This window comes from Monopterus albus, unplaced genomic scaffold (assembly GCF_001952655.1).
Source record: "Monopterus albus unplaced genomic scaffold, M_albus_1.0 scaffold213.1, whole genome shotgun sequence".
In the NCBI taxonomy this organism is placed as follows: domain Eukaryota; kingdom Metazoa; phylum Chordata; class Actinopteri; order Synbranchiformes; family Synbranchidae; genus Monopterus; species Monopterus albus.
Window position 1 is genome coordinate 68,268 of NW_018128093.1, and position 21,673 is coordinate 89,940.

At 39.5% G+C, this 21,673-nt stretch overlaps 1 long non-coding RNA gene across 1 annotated transcript in view; it reads left to right on the forward strand.

The window, feature by feature from the left end:
* The first annotated feature begins 337 nt into the window (after positions 1 to 337).
* The window catches only part of LOC109971032 (uncharacterized), a 98,766-nt gene continuing 77,430 nt past the window's right edge, over positions 338 to 21,673 (forward strand). Inside the window, exon 1 of the long non-coding RNA XR_002276481.1 lies at positions 338 to 522. This is a non-coding gene — a long non-coding RNA (uncharacterized LOC109971032). The remainder of the gene's footprint in view (positions 523 to 21,673) is intronic.

Below are 21,673 nucleotides of genomic sequence, written 5' to 3' on the forward strand. Positions count from 1 at the left end.
TGATTTTTCTAATTCAACTTCATCACAGCCATTCAGACAGCACACCAGACATCTTAATAGAAATATTACAAACAATTTATAGAATTCAAATGATGGGACTAACTGTATCATTTTTATAGGCACCAGCACATTCTGGGATAAAGGGAAATTAAACTGCAAACAAGGTTGCAAATAAAAGTTAACTTAAAAAAACACAGGAAATGAGTGTTACCGGTTTTTGTTTTAGTACTGTAGAATATGAAAGTTTTTAAAAGACGTAAATTTTGATGAGCCACATTCTTTACTGGTTGGTGGTGCTAATGCACTAATTTGTTGTTTGCCAACTACAGATAAACCTCAGAAGAAGAAGAAAAACCAGGAAGTGTGTTCACTGAGGAGTTTTTGAAAGTGTGTGCAGGCCCTTTAGTTGAAGTGCTTGTTTAAATTGATTCAGCCACATTTCTACAAACGCGTTCTCCACAGTGAAGGAAGGTTGTTCCACCATTGTAGAAACATCAGAGAGCGACTGAACCTGGGCACAAGGTAAGTGAAGGCTTAAGGCACAGTCTGGAGGTCAAATAATACACTGGAGCTGGACAGTGGCCTGCAAAAAGTAGTTTGGTAGGCTTCTTATTTCTAAATATTCCAACTGAATGTTTCTGGTTCTCTGAGTCAGTCACTGGACTGTAAAATAAGGAGTGACAAATTAGTAGTTTAATGAGTTGCTGGTTTATTTACTCCTAGATAAAGCAATTAATATAAACCCTACCTTCATGAAGGTTAAAGTTTTTAGATTTCATTGAAGCTGTTTACAGGAGTGTTATTCATACTTTGTAGTAATTCTGTAGTTTGCAGTGAGGTTTTGTTTCTAGTATTTTGCCCACCCCAGAGTCCCACATCCCAGGCACAGTTTCCCTGTCAGCCTTTTGCCAAAACAGAACTTAGGAAGACTTTTCATGCTGTACACTAGTTAAAACAATAAGATAAGCAATTTAGAAAAAGGGAAAACCAAATCTAATGCAGCTGTGAGAACTCTGGGCCTGGGACTGAATGTGTGTTCATAATTATGGTACTATTATGTTGTTTTACTGTTAAAAATTTATTTTGTAGTGAGGGCTAGATTACCTCTTGATTTCTTCATCGCTCTCCCCCTCATGTTTCCCCTGTTTAAGAGCTGTCACTTGCAGTTTCTGTTTGAATTGATTTTGCTGTTCTGCTGCTGCAAATAAGTCCTAATTTGGAGAGTAAACATGTTTTTTGTGCCTTAGTGCAAGTCAGTTATATGCAGTTAACTGTTTTAGGAAATCATACATGATTTTCAGGTTGTTCAATCTTTGTTGTTGTGTTAAAGTAATAAAGTACAGATGTCAAACATCAGGGGCACTTCCTTTGCTTCAGGGTTGGGACCTGCTTCCCCCATCTGTCCCCCTCATTTTCTGTCACCTGGCCACTGTTTCTACTAAAGATTAGATTAGATTATGTTTAGATGTTGTGGTTTGTGTTTGATATGTTACGGTCTTATTGTGAGATTTAAGAACTTTTCTTGCAGTGCTGTGTTAAAGCTATAAACTTTAAGGTGACTTTGTAGAATGTATGTAGTGTAGACCCTGGACTGATTATGTGACACTGGGCCCCTCCTACATACAGTAGAAACAAAGATTCCCAGACTAAAGAATGTTTCTTTGTTGTCATTTAGCATCTATATTTTGTTGTTTTGTGTCTTTGTGGTCATTTTGTATCTCCTAGTAACCTGTATTTTTAGTCACTTTGCATCTCTTTGTGGTTATTTTTATCTATATATTTTACTTGTACTCTTTTTTGTGGCTGTTTTTGCATCTGTATTTATTCATTTTGTGTCTATGTTCACAGTCATTTCATGCAAAAGCCCTGGTACAGGGGCCCCCTCACCTCTCGGGCCCCCGGGCCTGTGCCCAATAGGCCCATTCACTACTTCATCCTGTAGAATGAATGTAAAATTGAGTTCTGAAGAATTTTTAACTTGAGTTTTTGACAATTCACTGCTGATATGAAGCTAAGAATGTTTTCTAAGCACGTTGAGTGCTTATTCAGCCTTTTTGGCGCATATGTGAACACTCCAAATGAACTCAGACCCATGTGAAATGCACCGAGACCACGTCCTGAGGTGTCTGCAGCTCGGTTCAAGTCCATGTTGTGGTTTGCTTAACCTGCGCGTTGTGAACACAAAGCACTCCAGGCTCACTCTGTCTGGGTTTGCCATAGACACACGATTGGACTGAGATATTCCAAACAGCAAACTACTCCTAATATTTGTTAGTTATTGTAATACATTTGTAGTTTTTGGTTATGTGTTTTTTAACCTCTAGAAGTTTATTTCTTAACTATGTATCATTTAAAGTTATTCACTAAACTTGAACTGCTTTCCTGTCAAAATAACAACTAGAAAAATGGAGGTGATCTCAAACCTTTGAAGTAGTGTGTGTGAAAACACCATAAATCTAAGGTTTCTGTTTTTACTAGTTTGAAGAGAGAGTGTTTTGGTGTAGCGAGAAACGTCAGGCATTTATAACTTCCCTTGGTGGCTGGTTGAAACTGGAATATTTCACAAGTTCACAGAACTATCTTTATTTCTAGTAAGGGAAGTGTTGCAGTGTCTGCAGATGTTTGTAGCTGTGACTATTAAGGAACATGATCCGCAGTTGTTTAGCCACATGTGAAAAGTGATCCAACACTGACAGTCAGTTCTGTGTTGTTACTGATCCTTGGAGTCAGCCAATTAGCTGTCTGAATGGTCAAAGATGGTTTCTGTGTAATTTGGTAAAGTACTGAGGTGCTTGTGTGACCTCATTAGTGCAATAATAAGACTGTTCTGGTCTGTTATTGTTGACTGATAGGGCCGACAGACAGTATTTAGCATCCTATCAGTCAATTAGTCACACCCTCTTAAACACACCTCCACACAGGCGAAGGAAAGATTTAAGCCTTGTAGAGCCATCTATTGTTGACACATGCAGAGTTAAACCCTCTGCAACACTCATCAATTTTGAGGAATTTGGGCCTGATGCCAGTGAGTGTGAGCTGTTACACCCACCAGAAAATATGCGGTGGATGTTTAATGCCTGACGGTGGTTTTTTCTCTTCTCTCTTGTTAAACCAAACTCAAACTAAATATTTGTTCCTTTCTTTTGAAAGCATTTTTATCAAGCTAAAAAAAAAAAGTTGATTCCGAGTTTCTAACCTCTGCTCACCCTTTCCCGGTACCTCGTCTTGTTGGCATAGCATGCACAGCAGTATGTTACCATAGTGACAGTCTCTAAGGGCATGGCAGTGGCAGCTTCACAGTGTCACCTTGGTGATGGTTGCTCAGTGATGGAGGAGGTTGCTAAGTGGAGTGGACATGTGATACCGACACAGCGGGGAGCGCCGCGTGTGACACCCGTGTCCTGCCAACTGTCTTCCAGCTTTGTAATGCCAGGTGAAAACCTCCTGTCGTCTTTCATTACTTTGTGTAGACGTCATGCTTCAGAGATGCAAAGCACATCCACCCACAGGATATTTGAGGCAGTTTTTGGTGTTTTCTTCTTCTGATAACCATGAGATACATTAGTGATGTCACTTATCAGTAGAGTAAGAGAAAATGCTTGGTGAGTCAGTGGAATCATACTTGGTTACAGCTCTGAGGGTATCATGACTCATCCTCTGACCACTTGTCAACAAACCATCATATATTTTCAAATAACATTGTTAGTCACCCACTTACATATTTTGGTCCTATTGAACTTTAATTGCTTATTCATCTTAAACAGTATTTTTAAAAAGGGTGCAGCTGTTATGGAAGTAATTTTCCCTCTTTTAAATTCCCATTTCTCTATTTTATCTCAATGATCATTTAAATGGCCTCATGGACGATTTTTATTGAATTATTTCAGTGTTGTATTCTTCAGTTGGAGAAACAAATCTGATACGCAGCCGATTCAGAATGCCCCAGTACGTCTTTCTTATTGTGAACAACCATCATTGTCAAATTTGTCTAAATTTACCCATAATTCAAAAGTGAACTGACTTTAAACTGTTCAAGGTGATGAAGTATACCCTTTAGCTGTAGTTTGCCAGCTGGACATGTGATTTTAGGCTCTCTGATTGAATGTTAATGCACCTTGAGGACTGTGGCTGATGTTGCTTCTCTTCTTACTTTATGTTTTTCTGAATACAGGTTTGTACCTTGGACTGTGTATCAAATAACCAGATAATAATAATTGTAATTTTATGCCTCTGCACCGGCACCAACTGTGGCTGGAGGCTTTATGTGTTTGGGTCGCATAGCCCATTCTTGTCACCAAGATCTCTCTAAATCACCTTGTGAATTACCAAATTTGTTTAAATTTGGAACAAATGTTCACTTGGACTCAAGGATGAACTGATTTGGTGGTCAAAGGTCACAGTGACCTCACATCTTTCCCAGTCTCATGAATTTCACTGGTTGGTGGAGGTATTCACTCACAAAGTGGAAATTCTAGTTAATGATTCACCATCATCAATCAGTCATCTCACCCTGTCACTATGCAACACTGGTTGCCCAGAATAACTCCTCCCCTTCATGTACCTGCTTAGTAACCTGCTCCTTGTATTGCTTGCTCACCAGAACTGTGTGGAAAAGGGTTCCATAAGTAGTTTAGCTGAATAAAATACATAAAATCCTGAGAATTCTTAATCAGGTTTCAAGGCACCAGTAAGTAGAAATTTCAGAGATTGCTAATTATTTAACAAGTAAACAGTTACAGTTACCTCTAAGCAGGGATTAGTGGATTAGTGTGAAAAATTACTGTTCATGTTTAAAGCCCTGATACTTGAACCGATATTGATGCATTAGTGTAAACTGAGCAGCCTGTTCTACCAATCAATACAGTTTGTGGACTGATTAATGAAGTGAAGTTTGGAGTATTAGCTTCTTACAAATGAAAGATGACGATCCATCATCAGTTGAATCATACATATATTTTCACACTTGTATAGAAAATGATAAATTCGTCCATCAGTCCTCACAGTTCTATTACCAGTCTTTTCTCTCACTAATGAACGCCTGTATCTTTGCTTCAGTCTATCTTTACCTCAGTTTTTCTTTTCCTCCATCTCTGTTTGTCATCTCCTCACCTTCCACCTGGACTGTCCTTCTTCCAGTATTTTAACAAGTGTGCCACATGCCATTTGTTTGATTCTCATTACTTCTAATCTTCTCCTAGACCCAAGCAAATTCATCCATCCAGCTTCCTACTTCCCCCCTCAGTCCTTGCACTCTGTTTTTTTACAGATTTTAACTTGCATGGACCCATCTTCAGAGGGAGACCTTCTTTAGCAATAGGACATTCAGCATTGTTGGTACGTGAACTCATTTTTGACTCAAAACCTTGATGCTGCTGGCAGTTTTTAGCTGGTACAGTATAATGTTTGCTGTGGGTGTGTTCTGTTCTGGCCAGTGTTGAGCCTCTGGTAGCTATGAAAGTGATGCTAGCAGGCAAAGGAAAGGCTGTAGAGCAGGAGAGGAAAGCTGAAAGCCACAATTTGGGATAGAAAACAAGAAACATGCTGCAGAATATTTTTGCTTTGTCAGTTTCTATTTAGCTATATATGTTTCAGAGAGCTTGTTGCTGCTTCAAGGTAATCACTTCCCTGCTCAGGGGTTTTCAAAGCCTCACACTGTTTTAGTCTTTATTGATTTAGATTTGGGCAAATTGGCTCCATTTAAAGTATGCTGAATTTGCTATTAGCACTTCCTGCTTGCAGTGCAGCCATGGATATTCAGCCAGCTACCACTGGATTACTCTGGTACTGAAGAAAACTTTACAACATGATAATTCACAGGGGAGTTCTAGAGCTATTAGGAGTTATTCTTTCTTAAGCATTTTAGGATTTAATTTGCAACAGACGTCGGAGATACTGATATCCTTGGGAGGTGTAATTCATACTGAATCATAGAAAATTTAAAACAGGATCAAATTGCAACACACAGACATACAAATGTGTCTGTTGTTTCCATCCATCACCCTTTCATCCACACATCCATCTCCTACCTGCAGTCATTTTTCAGTTGCACTGCCGACTGTGTTGTTGCTAATCACTCTCTTTCAGCTTTGCCTCCAGCAACGATTAATGGCTTTCATTTACACTCATTTAGAGGCAACACCTGTGACCAATGAGAGCAATGCTACGAATAATTACGCCCATATCTGAACTCAATGTGTGTGTTGTATGTGAGAGGGAAAAAAAGGTTGTGAGCACAGCAAAGATATAATAACTAACTTCACCAAAACTCTGTTTGTGTGACATCCAGCTGAGCTTGAAGTAATTACACTGATGCTTCACCTGAACTGTGTGTGTGTGTGTGTGTGTGTGTGTGTGTGTGAGCGAGATAGACAGAGAGAAAGACAACTTTCAGGCCCAGTGGTACCTAAAATCACTGTGATGCATCACATGAGATTTGTTGGTGTGTGTGGGTGTGTGTGTGGGTGCGTGTGTGTGTTCTGATGCATCACCTGAACTAGATGTGAACTCTCTGGCAGAGGCTACCAGTCAGCCCCAGTGGAGCCTTCATGCTGTGTGTGTCTGTGCAAGACAGAGGGCTGTGTGTGTGTGTGTGTGTGTGTGTGTGTGTGTGTATGTGTGTGTGTGTGTATTTTTGCCTGCAGTGGGAGTTGTAGTATTTGTCTTTGTGTGTGTGAATTCGACAATTTAATTCAATTCGGTTTTATTGTGTAGCACCAAATCACAACAACAATAATCTCAGGACACTTTACAAAGTAAGGTCTAGACCTTACTGTTGTTATTATTATTATTATTATTATTATTACAGAGGAAAAACCCAACAAATCCCCTGAGCAGCACTTGGTGACAACACGGAGGAAAAACTCCCTTTAACTGAAGAAACCTCCGACAGACCCCGGCTCTTGGTGGGCGGCCTTCTGCCTCGACCGGTTGGGGTGAGTGGATAGAGGAGAGACAAAAGAGAAGAAAAGCAGCAAGACACAACAACAATTAAATACAGATGAATATTTTCATATGTCTGTCTTTACCTAAAACTGCACCCACATTAAATTGGTTACATATTAAGTTGGTGTTTCCACATGGAAAAACCTGCATAAACTCATGTTTTGGATGTCAGGTTAGTAAATATCTGCGTTCACAGTGAAAGACCAAAGCAACAGAAGAAATCCCAACTCTCTTCTTCCTCCATCTTTTTTTGTCAGCAACAACAAAAGTACCTTTCTTAGCCTGGTTAGTCTGCTGTGATGGTAAAGCGAGACTGTCGTCCTGTAAACGAGTCCAAATGTCACTGGTGCAGTTTGTTACGACCAACAGTAACGTGTTGGGCGGCGTCTAGTGACGGCTTTCTCTTCCCTCGCTCTATCCATGTTGTTGTTACCTCACCTTTTACTCCTCTTTGAACCCATTCCTCATTTTTCTCCTTTTAATGCCAGTTTTCATATCTTTATCCTCTGTTCTTCCTTGTTGCATCCTCATCATCAGTCTTCCTTTTCTGTACTTTTCTCTTATATGACAGTGTGTTAGCTTTCTTTCCTCGTCTCTCTCTCCCTCTCCCCTATTATTTGCTTTTCCCACACTGGCTCTGCATTCAGGCCCTGACATTGTTATAAATATTGAATGTGTGTTTTGTTCTTTGATCCGTCTGGGTAGAACTCAGTCTGTACAGAATTCAGGTTTACACTGTAGCTGCATTCCATATAGTTGAATTTCAGCTTTTGAAAGAATAATGCTGGTATATTTTTATTTAAAATCCTGTAAAATGACCGGTGGTTTACTTGCCCCTTGCATGAGGATATGTACATGCACATTGAGAGCCGATGTACCAGAGTCAAATTCCTCGTGTGTCCGACACACCTGGCCAATGAAGCTGATTCTGATTCGGAATATTGTCTGATTATCCACAACACAAAGATGCTCTAGGCTACTTTGGTTTTCCAGAGGACGTTCATAAGGTAGAAGGTGTTTAATTCTGTTACTTTTACTCCAGTCCTTATTAACAATGGTTACGAACTATGTCTCCTAGAAATTATGTTTATATATTAATCATTTGCTTTCTCGGTTATGTCATCATGACAAGTGGACTTGCTGCCTGGATTATGTTCAGAGACAACTTCTTTTTAAATGACTGAAGTGTTATGTTCTTTTATAACTTCTATAATGGCAAATATTCATATGTTTAATTATAATCACTATTTCAGTTGTAGCATTCAAGCTAATTGGTAGCTCATATAAAAACGGTTACACACTTGATATACAGTGCACAAAGGTTTTAGACACTTTAGATGCATTGATTCATATCTGTCATGCAGTAATATCAGAGAGGCGTCAGTTCAAACACTGATTTGATTGACTTTTTCTGTTTACTGCAGTTTGTATGAAGGCTGATAAATAAATTAAACTATTGATAAGTAAAAACTATTCACATGATTTGTTTAAAACATCCTCATTTTAAGTTCAGTGCCTAAAACATTTGCACAGCTCTGTATATTACTGCATTTTGACTTGGTCATTTGCTGTACTTTATGACTGTTGTGTTCTGCAGCGTGTGGCTGTGGCTATGACAATTTCCTATCTACTGAATAAAGTAAGCATGTGCATTGCAGTTGGATTGGTCAGTCCAGTTTGGGAGATTGTCTGCCTCACACAGTAATCTTATCCCAGTGAGGTGTATGTGACATCTGTACAGATCGCCCACACTTTTAGAAAGAGCATTAAGTAGAACCTGTAGCATCACAGCACAGTTTGTTGACTCGTCTGTCAGCCTATGTACTTTGCACTGTGGGCAGAACAGATATAATGTGGATGCTCATTAATACCATGTGTAAATGCAACATTATACAAATCCAGATTGCATATGCACAATGTCACATGTAAACAGGGTATTAACTAGCATAAGGCCACAAAAGTCAAGCTGATGCAGGCACCTCATGCTGAGTTCAGTTCTGATTCCACTTGCAGCCAAAACTCTGTACTTACTATAAATCTGCCACTGTATGGGGCAAAACGGTGTGTCCAAAGAAACCATAAGTGTGATCACATGGTATCCTCTCTTTCCTCAACAGCTGCCCTTGAGCAAGACTGAGCTGCTCCACTGAAGTGTTCAGGTTGAGTTTCTGAGGGGGTGACACCACCCTGTTCATAACCCACAGCATACTGTATGCTGGTTTATTCAGCCCGGTTCTTCCTCGAGCTCTTTGCAGTGAAGTCTTTTGTAGTGCAGACGAGGCCTTTCTATTGCCAGCAGAGATGCAGGTGAGAGTCTCCGAGGATTAAAAAAAAAAAAAAAAAAAGGGGGGCTTGAATCAAAATCAGCTGCAGCCTCTGGGTTGTATAACCACAGGCTCAGTCCTGCAGGGATTTGGAATGCGTCTTCCCTTGTAGAACGAGTCACACTGGGTGATTGAAGTCCTACACCTGTGTTGATTTGTTTCCATGGGACTCGTGTGTGTGTGTGTGTGTGTGTGTGTGTGTGTGTGTGTGTGTGTGTGCGCATCTCTGCAGGTACAGGTGTGTGTTTGAGATAGACAGAGAGCCCAAGGAAATTACATTTCTTAAAAAATGGCTGATGTTGATTTAACAGGATTTTTGTTTTTCCAAAAAACACAGTAAATGATAAACTTCCAAACAATATTCAAATGAGTGAATTTTCTTGGCTTTATTAATATTTAACAAACGAACGATCTGTTTGTGACTTGCAGGGGGATTTGGAATCATAAACCTCAGTATTTGCATATATAAATAACACAAGACTGACTCACTACATTTGATATTATATGCACAGAGCTTGTCTGTAAAAGTATTTTACTTTTTTTACTATATTTTTTACTTGGTTACTCTTAATGTAAAGGCCATATATATGAAGGATAGGCTTTGGACCACAGTACTGTAATTTAGTACATTTATGTTCATTAGATTTAGTTTGTTCATGTTATTAAGTTATTTATTTAGAGCAGCTGTAGCATGCACACAGACACTTTTGAGTATTTTTTTTCTTTTGTGTGGTATGCACAGCATACCAGAAACCTGCTTATTTTCATTTGTGTAATAAATCTTCTCCTTACAAATGATCTAACGCTGAATTAATAGTTGACTTCTGCAAAAAACAAAACAAAAAAACTCAGTATTCAGCATTCAAGAACTTTCCTCTGCAAAGTTTTCAACTTCAGGGCTAAAGTTTGTACCCTTCAGTTTAGGCTATGAAAGTTTAAAAACGGGAATGTGTGCGTGTGTAGGTGTGCGTGCACACAAGTGTGTGTGTGTGTGTGTGTGTGTGTGTGTGTGTGTGTTGAGACTCAAGGAGGATTTAATGATAGATGCTGAAGTTTCGGATTGTCCCCTGCAGTGCAATATTCTACACTACACACATACACATGCACTAGGTAGCAGCCATCCCCTGCAGAGCCATATCTTCTTCTGTATCTGACATTCCATGGCTGGATGGGCAGGAAGATACACACACACACACACACACACACACACACACACACACACACACACACACTACTGATGCGGGTCTTTCACAGTGTCATCATCTTCCCTGTGAAAACCTGCAATCCTCCTCTCTCTCTTCTTTTTCTCTATATCACACATTCTTTCCCCTCAAAGATCCATTTCTGGAAATAAATGGTAAAGCTAAATGAAAGGATGGCAATCTGAAGAATCTGTGCCAGATACTGCAGTCTTAGAAAAAGGTTCGCCGAAACTTTTGAAAACAGTACTTTCTTCTCCCGTCTCCTTTGTGAGGAAATAGGTTGACTGCCACCATAGGACCAATCTAATCCTAAGTGCTCTCTAAAATAGCTTTGTATAAGACCTGCTGCCTTGACTTTCCAAGTAGATGTGGAACAAAACCTCAGGTTTCCTCTGCAGGGTTCAGCCCCAGCTTTCACTGGAGGCTAAGTTGATAGTCGCTTCAGCAGGTTTCACCTTGAAGCTATTCTTCTGCACTGTGCTGGCATCTGTCAGTTGGCGTTTTATACCAGGAGAACAACTGTGCACACAACACAGGCATGTTTGTCTTCACTAATGGCAATGGCAGAGGCTGCTATTGGAGTTGGGTTTCATTTAGGATATAGCTCTAAATTGGTAAAATGCCAACTCTAATCAACAGTTTTATATTAAAGGGTCACTTCACCCATTTTACAAATATATCACTTTTCCCCAGGACACCTACTGTAGAAGTAACTGGCCATGCAGACAATATAGTTTCTAAGACCTCTGAGTTTTCTGCTGGGATTGAGTAGAACCTTATTTTTGGTGGCCAAAGAAGTGAAAAATTCCATTTGAAAAACTCAGCAGCAACATGTCTTAGCAGCATGGTGTCCTGTCTTCTCTGAATAATTCACAGACCTCCCTGTGAACTGTCAGTCCTGAAACCGCTGACAGTGTGGTTTGAGAACTACCTTCAGGGTTTGGGATTAGCAAAATATTTCAATGTTCTTAGCACTTATGTATCCTAGAAAGTTGAAATGATTTACATGATGATTTTTGAGTTTAAATTTGGAAAATATCCTTAGTTTTATTACTTTTGCCATCAAAAACTATTAAAAGCTGTAGATAAATAGATGTAATAGGGAACTTCATGCATACCCTGACTGTAGTACAAATTGATCTTCCATATCTGCTGTCCAGTGTTCTAGCTGAGGTCAGACAAAAACCATTAACATCTCTTTAGTGGATCCTAGTGGTTATGGTTATAGTACAAAAAAAAAGGGGGTGGGGGTGGGGGTGTTAAGTTTAGAAATCGATTGTCATTATGGTTAAAAGAAACAACACACTTAGTTTCAAACAGGTAACCAAGAACAGTCTTGTCTGTGTTTTGTCAGCCCCTCCGCCTACCCTAACCTTAACATGTCCTTTTAGGGTATTTGCGTGCATTATGCTATAAGAAGTTACAGTTTGGTTTTGAAACACAATTGGGTGATTTCTAGTGCAATGGGAGCAAACCTGGCAACCTATCGGTACATGGCAGACCAGCACATGACTTCCTCCTTTACTCCTGTTATAATTAGTACAGCCACTTGAATGCAAACATGTCCTTTTAGGGTATTTGCTGAATAAATTGCTGCTGTCTTATGTGACCACTATATGCCACTTAACAATAAAAAAGAACTATGAGTTGTTTTTATGTCAGTTGGGTTGGGGCTGGTCCGGTGTTTCCTCACTTTCTACTCCACTTTGACTTTCAACCTCACCAAAACTGCATTCAGACCACACAAAATATTAAGAGTTATCTGCGTGTAGAATCAACATCAGAAACAATTTCACAGGTACAGCTGAAAAAACGGTTCTATTTTCATTTGAAAATGTCTAGTGAGGGTGTAAATGGTCCCTGGTCAGGTCTTACCTGGCCCTGCAGTGGGAGAACCTTCCACTGAAATGCTTTCAATATTTCTTTTCATTACAGGTTTACAGTACTTGTCCATTAGTCATGATGGATGTCTTAGGCCTGGGTATGATAGAGACAGGCAAGAAAGAAGAACATTTACCTCTAATTACTGTCATCTCGATAAAGTGCTCAAGGCACACTAACGAAGCTGGCATCGTGCCCTTTTAATAAGCTTAAATCAATTAAGACAAAGTGATCAATTTACTTCAGTAATTATCTTGTGTATTAGCAATTATTACTATGAAACTCATTTATTCGTCGGTTCTCTTGACTTTTTTCATCACCTCCCCCCCAAGACCATGCAGTTGATGCTAAATGGGAAGTGTGAAATAAGCTAAATTGAATTTAATTGATTAAATAATTAGATGGATTTAAATGAGTCAATTAATGAGTCTATTATATGAGAACGGGGGGGTGTCCCTTAGGTTTCAGGGGTTTATTAATAATAGCTGAGGTTTTAACATATTGGCACCAGGGAAATGTAATCCCTCACTGTCTCTGTAACCCAGAAAAGCTTTGCTCCAGGGAGACTCAGTCACTCATTGAAAAGACGACACACTATCTTAGTCCACACTGAGGAGACAGGGAAGTATAACACACAGTGGATTTCTGATGCTTTTAAGATACTCAGGGCACACAGGCATCTTCTCCAGGTGATGAGTCCAAAAACATTGCTACAGTCTGTTTTCACAAAGACTTGTATGTCTGTTGACTGCTCCCTTAGTCGAGTCCCTATAAATCAAGCAAGTCATGGGTCAAGTCATACAAAATTTTGATGATCTGATAACGTTGTGGGAATGTCATGTATTTAAGTGAACTGTTCAAAACCTCTGATTATTAATTGCGCCTTCATAGGCTATAAACTAACTCTTAGCTATTAAATTTAAAAAGACGTCTTTAATTGCCATCAGAAACTCTTCTCAATAAAACGTACAACTGATTTGAAGCCAAGTTTGACAACTTAAAGGCAACGTTAGCTTCCTAGCCAACGTTTGACCAGTTACTAAGTTAGCTAACATACATATCTACACACTGGCCTTTCTGTATGAGTTCTGTAGTGACAGATGAAGTTGGATGTTGTTGTGGTTGTGTTGCTGATTTTTGCACTGCACTTGGTTGTACGTGCACTGCTGTTCTCCTCTTACTACCATCCTTGACAACATGATCTTTGAATCCATATTTTATTATTTTTGGACTAGGTCCCTCTAGGACAGCTGTGTCCTGCGACCTACTGCCCTCTGCTGGTCTGCCATGTTGTGGTAGCCACCAGGTTTGTGTTCATTGCACTAGAAATCACCCAATTGTGTTTTGAATACAAAATGTAACTTCTTAATATCTGGGAAAAATACAAATATTACATTTTTATAATTCAAGTTTCAAGTCGTGACTGCCAAGTCAAGTCGAGTTTTACCAGTGTTAGACAAGCAAGTCTCAAGTCCTCAAATTTGCGACTTAAGTCTGACTCGAGTCAAGTCAGGTGACTTGAGTCCCCCATCTTTGATGTTTGGAGTCCAAACCGGCTCTTCTTCAGGTACGGAGGCTTTGAAAATACTGCCCACACTTCTAACACAGTGTAAATGGAACGTTATTATTTATAAGTGGGTAGTCATCCACAACTTAGTGACAGTACATTCTAATACGTAGCCACCACAGAATATTTCTGTGACATGCAGTTAACATAACAATGACAATAACGCAACATAACCCCATTCCTGATCTGAATTTTTCTGGAAGTGATATGGAGTTTTCAGGTGTAAAAGGGGGGATTTAAATCAACAAGAAAATGAAAGTGTGCCAATATTTTTAGTTAACCCAGATGAGCAACTACTTTTAAAACAAAACAAAAAAGATCTCAAAATGTTTCCATCCCTGTGATCCTTAGATTTTTTTTTCCCCTCAGGTGGTTCAGACTGTTCTCTCCTCCGTCAGATAGATTAGAGTCTCCAGTAATGAGACAGCAGGGTTTAGAGTTTTTCTCATCACAGAGTGACAAGGTAAAAAAAATATGAAAGACACTTTCAATCAGTCACTTGTATGGACTCTGTCAGTCTGAGAAGGTGCAGAGCAGTCGGGTGAATGTAGGAGGTTGGCAGCACAATGGTAACTGATTGATATTTGCAGTGGCCATGAAATAGTCCTACTGCCAAGCAAACTGATGTGCCGCTTAATGGTAGGGCCTGTGATTCCTTCCACAAGCACTGTTTGTTACGTTTCTTGAATTTCTCTTTTTATTCCAATGGCAATGAACACACTAAATGTACCGACAACATAAAGAAAACCTCCTGTCGTCCGTGGCAGCAGCAGGGCTGAAAAAAGCCTGACAAATAATTTTACACGTCCGAAGCAAAACCATTGGTTGGCCTACTTGCCTGTCAACCTAACTTTCTACTTGCACGTACTCTTGCACTCAATGCGTGAGCCAAGAATCTCCCACAAGGCATTGCAGCTGCAGGCAGATGTGTTTTGATAGCTAAAGCTAGCTCGCTATGGCAGAGACGGTCCCCACAGTAGCTTTTGGAGACTGTTGTTACAGGCCAGCTTTCCCCTTTCCCCTTATGATTGGTGAGAATAGTGGCAATCAGCATTTTTAACACTTGTAATGAGTTTTCATCTCTGTTTATACTTTGTTGACAACTTCAAAAGAGCATACAGACATTTAAATGTATACCCGATCTCTCTCAAACAGACAACCATGTAGTAAGAGCGCGTACAGCACACAGGCTCCTTCTCAGACACAGATGGCCAGTCAATCTTCAACTAAAACAGTCATTAATGAGCCTGTGTCATTTGCATAATGCATTTAAAATGAGTTGGAAAGCTTCTGGATCAGCAGTCAGAGAGTCAACTTAAATAATGACTTTGGGAATAAATTATCTTTTTAATGCTTTCCCCATTTACAGTCATGCCATGCTTATTTCTTTAATGGAAAAGTTGACTGGCGAAATAGGAGGGCGAGAGTTAAGTGAGACTTTTTAAAACCTTTCTTTGAGTCATTAAGAGAAAACATTGGGTTGAAAGAAGTGTATCAAATGAAATGATAGGTAAAAATGGTGTGGAAAAGTTTTTCCCTCTCTCTCTTGTTATTTTAACACCTGTCACTAAAATACACGGTGAAAAGCACTCTCTGACAGGGAAGGTTGACTTGAGTAGAATTCACACTAAAGAGACAGATTTATAAAGGCTTTTAGGCAGCAGCGTTGAGGCATAGAGACAAGAATGTCAATCCAGAGACATATGCAGAAACACAAAAAGCTTTGAAGATGCTTTCAAACAAACATTTTTGCTCTCTCACTAGTACATATATTTATATTTAACGATTCAGCAATAAAAAGAAATTCCAGCACGTCGGGTTTTGGTCCATCAAATCAAAGAAGAGAAGCAAATAACAAAAAAAGAAATCAAAGAGCAAAGGTTTCTTTCTCAAGGCATAATTCTTAGTAACATTCAGAGGCTGAGGTTCATAACAAAAGAAGCAGAGAGATGTTTTCTCCATCTTTGGTTAAATCAGCTCACCTGAATGCAGTGCTTTTAAATGACTTCGCTTATTTATTTATTTCATTTTGCGTATGAATTGAAAGTTGTTCCAGGAAATCTTGGAAATTACTGATGTAAAGGTAAAGAGAAAGGTTAATGTAGGACAAAACCATGTCAGCTTCTGAGTCACTGAAGATACCCCGGTGTTTAATGTCAAAAGAACTTTGATACTGCAGTATTCTTTAATATACACCAGAAAACCATGAATACACAAAGAGAGCAATTACCTTCTGCTAAGAATGTGATTGGAAATGTCACTGTGACATTCTGATATTAATTTGGAAAATTGAAACTGTGTATAATAATTACAAGACAATGATTTAAATAATTATTTGTATAGTGAATATTAATTTCACAAGATAAGAGCTGTAAGGCTCTGTGCTGCAGCACATTCAGTTGGAAATGATATAATGGACACTACGTTCACGTGCCAAGTGAGTGAGCAACACAACACAGTGCCCAAAGTTTAAAGTTTCATAAATAAATGTATTTTCGTTCCATCACTCCATAGAACCTTTTCACAAATCTACTGGGGTTTTTTTTGTATGTTTAGTAAGCTGCCTGGCCTGTATGTTTTTGAGGCCTACCAGTTGTTTGGATCTTGTAGTAAATCTTCTGAGGCTGTGGTCATGAAGCCTTCTCTTGATTACTGACAAGAACACATTCACCTACACATCCCAGATTTTATTGCTTTGCATAAAGGGTTTTCTCTTCACCATGCAAATGATTTTCTGATCATCCATTAGACTTCTGCTCCTCAGTCTACCGGGTTATTTGCCATTTCATAGTTTTCCTGTGTGCAAATGCTTCTTTAGAGGTGCCCAACTGCTGCAAACCAACTATGCTTGTGTCACAGGTCTGTGGATCAAGGACCCAGATGCAAACATAATGGTGAAAAAACTGGGCGTGATGTCAACAGTTATGGCCGGAACAGAAAGAGATGTGGCACCGGTGGTGATGTTTGACCCAGGGTCAAGAATAGACCTGGTGTCAGTGGCTGAGCATGGAGCTGGGGCTTGGTAGTGATGGATGACTAGATCATACTGTCACAGTCCGGTGAAGTGAGGACCCAGAAGCAGACACAACACAAGCATACTGTTTATTAGTGACAAAACCAGGCTTTAATGCACTTTACAGAAAAACAGAAAACTGGCTGGCAAGTAAGTATAATAGCAGGTAATGGAGCAGGATAGCTATGAAGGTAACCTAAGAAACACTCGGGAAAGTACAACAGGAGACAAATGGCTGGTAACTAAAGGAGAATAAAAAACTAAGTGAGCATAAACAAGTAACAGACAAGAGTGGGGGACTGAGGAAACAACAAACAGGTAACTAAAACGAAAACAGACGTACAGCTCTGGACATACAAACAACAAAACTAAAAGTGACCAGGAACAGACCATTGACCCGACACTTAAAATAACTAAAGCATGGAACATTGGCAGAGAACAATACACAGACCAGTGACCAGATAGCAAGAAACACGTGTCCATATGATTGAGAGTCCAAAGAAATGAGGCGAGCAGTGGCTGGGTCCAACTCGGGAAACAGGTTGCAGAAAAATGAGGAACAGGTGCTGGAAAGTCTCTAGTGAGGACGTCAGACAACAATTCAGTGACAAGTGATCGCAGAGAGCTGGTTTATGTTGCGGCTGGTTGATTGCTCTGATGGAAAACAGGTGTTGGTGTGAGTGCCACAGTAAAGTCAGAATAGAAACAGGAGACAGGTGGGAAAGCGGAAATTTACCAAAATAAAATCTCTCGACAGGAAACGCGGTGAATCGTGACACGGTTGATGTCCGTCCGTCCATCCATCCATCTTGTGGGAGCAGTAGTCTGAGCAGAGCCTCCTAGACTTCCCTCTCCCCACACACCTCCTCTAGCTCCTCAGGAGGAACCCCAAGGTGTTCCTGGGGACACGGTTGATGTGTTATTTCATAATTTTGATGTTCCCAGTATCAATATGCAATGTAGAAAATCATTGAAAAATAAGGTATGTTCAAATGTTTGACTGGTACTGTATAACTTTATTACATATATTCACTTTGTCCTACACACTCACTTCAGAACCCTTTGAAAATATCAGATGGGTGGTACAACAGAAGGGAATATTAAGCATTCAGAATGGAAATTACAAATCACCTCTTTAAGATTCTAGATACAATGTCATTTCTGTTTTTATGTTGTACATATTACGGAGCCAACTTCAGTTCAGCCTTAAGAGATTTTAACAAAGTTTAAATTTGTGAATCAACAGGAGACACAGTGAGGGGAGTTCCAAAGCAAAAGGTCAACACACTTAAAACCTATCTGAAGCGATAATGTTTATAGCACAAATTGTGTCACCGAGGCTCATATTCTTCACAAAACATTTGCTCTGCATCCCCTACCTTTGCATTTGGATGTTCCTGGGTCTCAAAGAAATGCACACATAAATCGGTCCCCCTCCTCCATGGGGCACCCTCTCATTGTCTCACTCCTTAACTCAGCTTCCATCTTTTGAATCTAATTTGTTCTTTTATTTCAGCATCATGCCTGAACCTCCCTGTTGTCATAAGCAGCTCTGGAAAAGTCAAATTCTTGGCCAGATCTGCTGCAGCCAGGACTGCTATGCAAATCCACGGGCCTTTTATTTGTTCAGATCGTGATGAGGCACAGTAGAGGAGGCAAAGGAGATGAGAGAGGAAAGAAAGGGAGACAGAAAGAAAAAAGGAAAAAGATGATGGGATTACAGGAAGCAAGGAAAACAAGAAAAGGAAATATGAAAGTAAGAGATGGAGTATGGGAGTATAAGTGGAGGAGAGACACTAGTATAAGTTAAGAAGCTAAGGAGGGAGATTTAGGGAGGCAGTGAGGCCTGGAATGAAAGAAAAGAATCAGAAATGTGAGAGGTAATGAAAAGTATGGACACTAAACATTTGCAAGTAACTAAATTGATAAAGATTATTATAAAGATTCAAATGAGATTAGAAATCATCTTTTGTTGGCTGAGAAGGCACAAACACTTTAGCTTTTAGTGCGAGCCTCTAATCTTTTCAACCTATAGCTCTAACCTGAAGCTATGATGACAGCAGAAAACACTGACTAAATGTGTATCTGACACACTGAAATAAAAACTCTTGCCTTCTCTGTTTTAAACCTTAGTTTTCATTAGCTTCTTGTTCCTGATAACTGGACGTTGATGGACAAGTGGATTTAATCTGAAGGACTTGTCATGCTGCTAAGTATCTGCTCTTTGCTTGGTGAGGAAAAGATTCAGGGTCATTTTAAAGGTGCACCAGGTCAAAGTGATCATTTTCTGATGTAACAGATTAGTACTAGCAGGACTAGTGGGAATAGATAAGTAGGGATCATTGCAGGACTGCTAAGTGAACCATAACAGTCAGATGATCGGCAGTGTAGCTATCAGTCTGGATCAAACCGTTGCGTTCTTGCTGTTTGCTTGGGTGAGGGTAGGAGTTAAAAGCAACTTAATGATAGGGTAGGCTGGGGCTGTCCCCTGTCATGGGGCCCAGCAGATTTATGTCAGTACAGCCTGATAGCCACATTCAGGGCCCAGTGGTACCTTAAGAGACAAGTATACAAAGATAAATGAAGGTAACAGTTGAAGATTTGCAGAATAGTGTGAAGAAAAGCAAAGATAAATAGAACCAGATTCAAATGCGGTAGCATTATGACTGGTACGAGCACGTGATCACCATCAACCATCCTTTATTACAACTACTCTGCTAGTTTTTTTAAATAGCTTCATCTCCATAAATAGCACCAGGACCAACAGATGTATTTCAAAAAGTATATCCACCAACTGAGCAAAATACAAAGACACATCAGTACAACCACATGCAAAGGATATTCCACTGGAAATCTATTGGATATTCATAACATGTAGACATGAAATGTGGCTTTGAAAAGTTTGTCCTCTTGGATTCACAGCAGTTTACAAAGAAATCCAAATGTGTAAATATATAAAAATGTGTAAGACAGTGTCAAAATATATCAGAACATCTCTACAGGCTTCCCGGTCCTCTCCTGCAGCATAATCCACTTCTTCACCGTTGATCCATGTGTTCAGGATCTGCCAAATGCTCTAGTTTCCCCACAGAGATAATTAATCATCTCTTCAAAGTTTCAGAGCTTGGCCAGACGTAGCATATTTAAAAAAAAATTGGAACCTACTGAGCATACAAGTCAGAAGCTAAAAAGTGGATCAGATGTCACCAAAACTCTGAAGGGATAGTCCATGTTGTGGCAATAGGCAAGAATTCATCCTCTGGCAAACATAAATGACCACACAAAATGTAATAGAAACCTTTCCATATGCAGAATGCCAAGGAAGTTCCCTAACAGGCAAGCTCAGGTTGGTGGATGCAAGACCTCTGTGCTGGAAACGAGGATTTCTTTTTACCCTGTGACAGAATATCATTTACTTTGTCTGCAAGCAGGGTTTTTAACTAAACTTAACCATGTGTTTTGGTTGCAATACAGTATAGTTGCATATTCAGATATAGTCAGAAGAGTAATTTTTAGTACAAACATTATCCATTGAAATGCAGCTGTATTCTTTTCTGACGGACTCTATGAAGCGATTTGTTTTTAACTTCACATAGGGTCCAGTGTTTGTAAAGGTGCTATACTAATAAGGTAATTAAATTACAACGTACAAAGGAAGTTATGGTTTTAGGGATGTAACAATATTTGTAATGTCTTGTCGATATTTAGAGCTGTTGTGTGTCAGCATTTCAGTTTCCTCATTTCAAAAAATGACACAGATGGAGAAGAAACTGGCCCCTATGGCTCCATTGCTTGAGTTGGCGCTGCAGATGGCTGCCTCGTTTTTTTTTTTACCGCAAACAAATTCCTTGTGTGTAACATACTTGGCCAAATAAAATGATTATTATCAAAACCAGCAACTTGGTAACCACCCTTAAAGTCTTTTCTCTTGAAAGAGTTGACCACCATGTTTGAAAACGCCTCCAGTAAAGCACCTGTGTGTGGCTTGTTCTAGTTTGGCGTTTTCTTCTGGTGCACCACGCAGCTATTTACTCACTACTGCCTCCGGTGGTCGGGGGAATACCCACCTCAACTGGTCTAGTAGCCTACTGAGAACCCGATCGCTGGTTGGCACAACCACCAGAGAACGTTATACCTGCCGAGGGGCTACAAAAACACAGATGTTCCATTGCGAGTTTGACTTATTTTATTTATAAGATCCAGTCAATGAAATAATATTATTTTATCTCATAGAAGGACTGATACTGACTGCTGCATTACCCTTTAAATATCTTGTACAAAAAATTTAGTAAAGGGCATTTTTTTCTTAATTTTTTAATAAAATATCATGGACTTTTTATTGTAGCGATATTGTACTGTGAGTGTTTGGTATTGTTACATCCGTAGCTTGCATGAAAATGAAGTAGACTACGACTTTAATACTAACCAACAATTGACACTGACTAATGAAGACTGCAACCTTTTCATCAGCAGGCAAAGAACTCGTCTTTAGATGCATCTTTCCAAGCTTAGCCTATGTTTTATTCTTTTTTTTCTTTTTGCTTATCGCTTCATCCATTTTTCATTCCCCACTTCAGACTGATGCAGACTGGCTGTCCTATCAGTGGTGTGTTCCACCAGTCAGTTTCTCAACATTGTTTTGTCTGTTATTAGTTATCCACAAGGCAACACTGGCACAGGCAAGAGCAATTTAGTACCTTTCAATGCAAAGCATTTAGTAATGTGTAGGAATGAGCCTCAATCA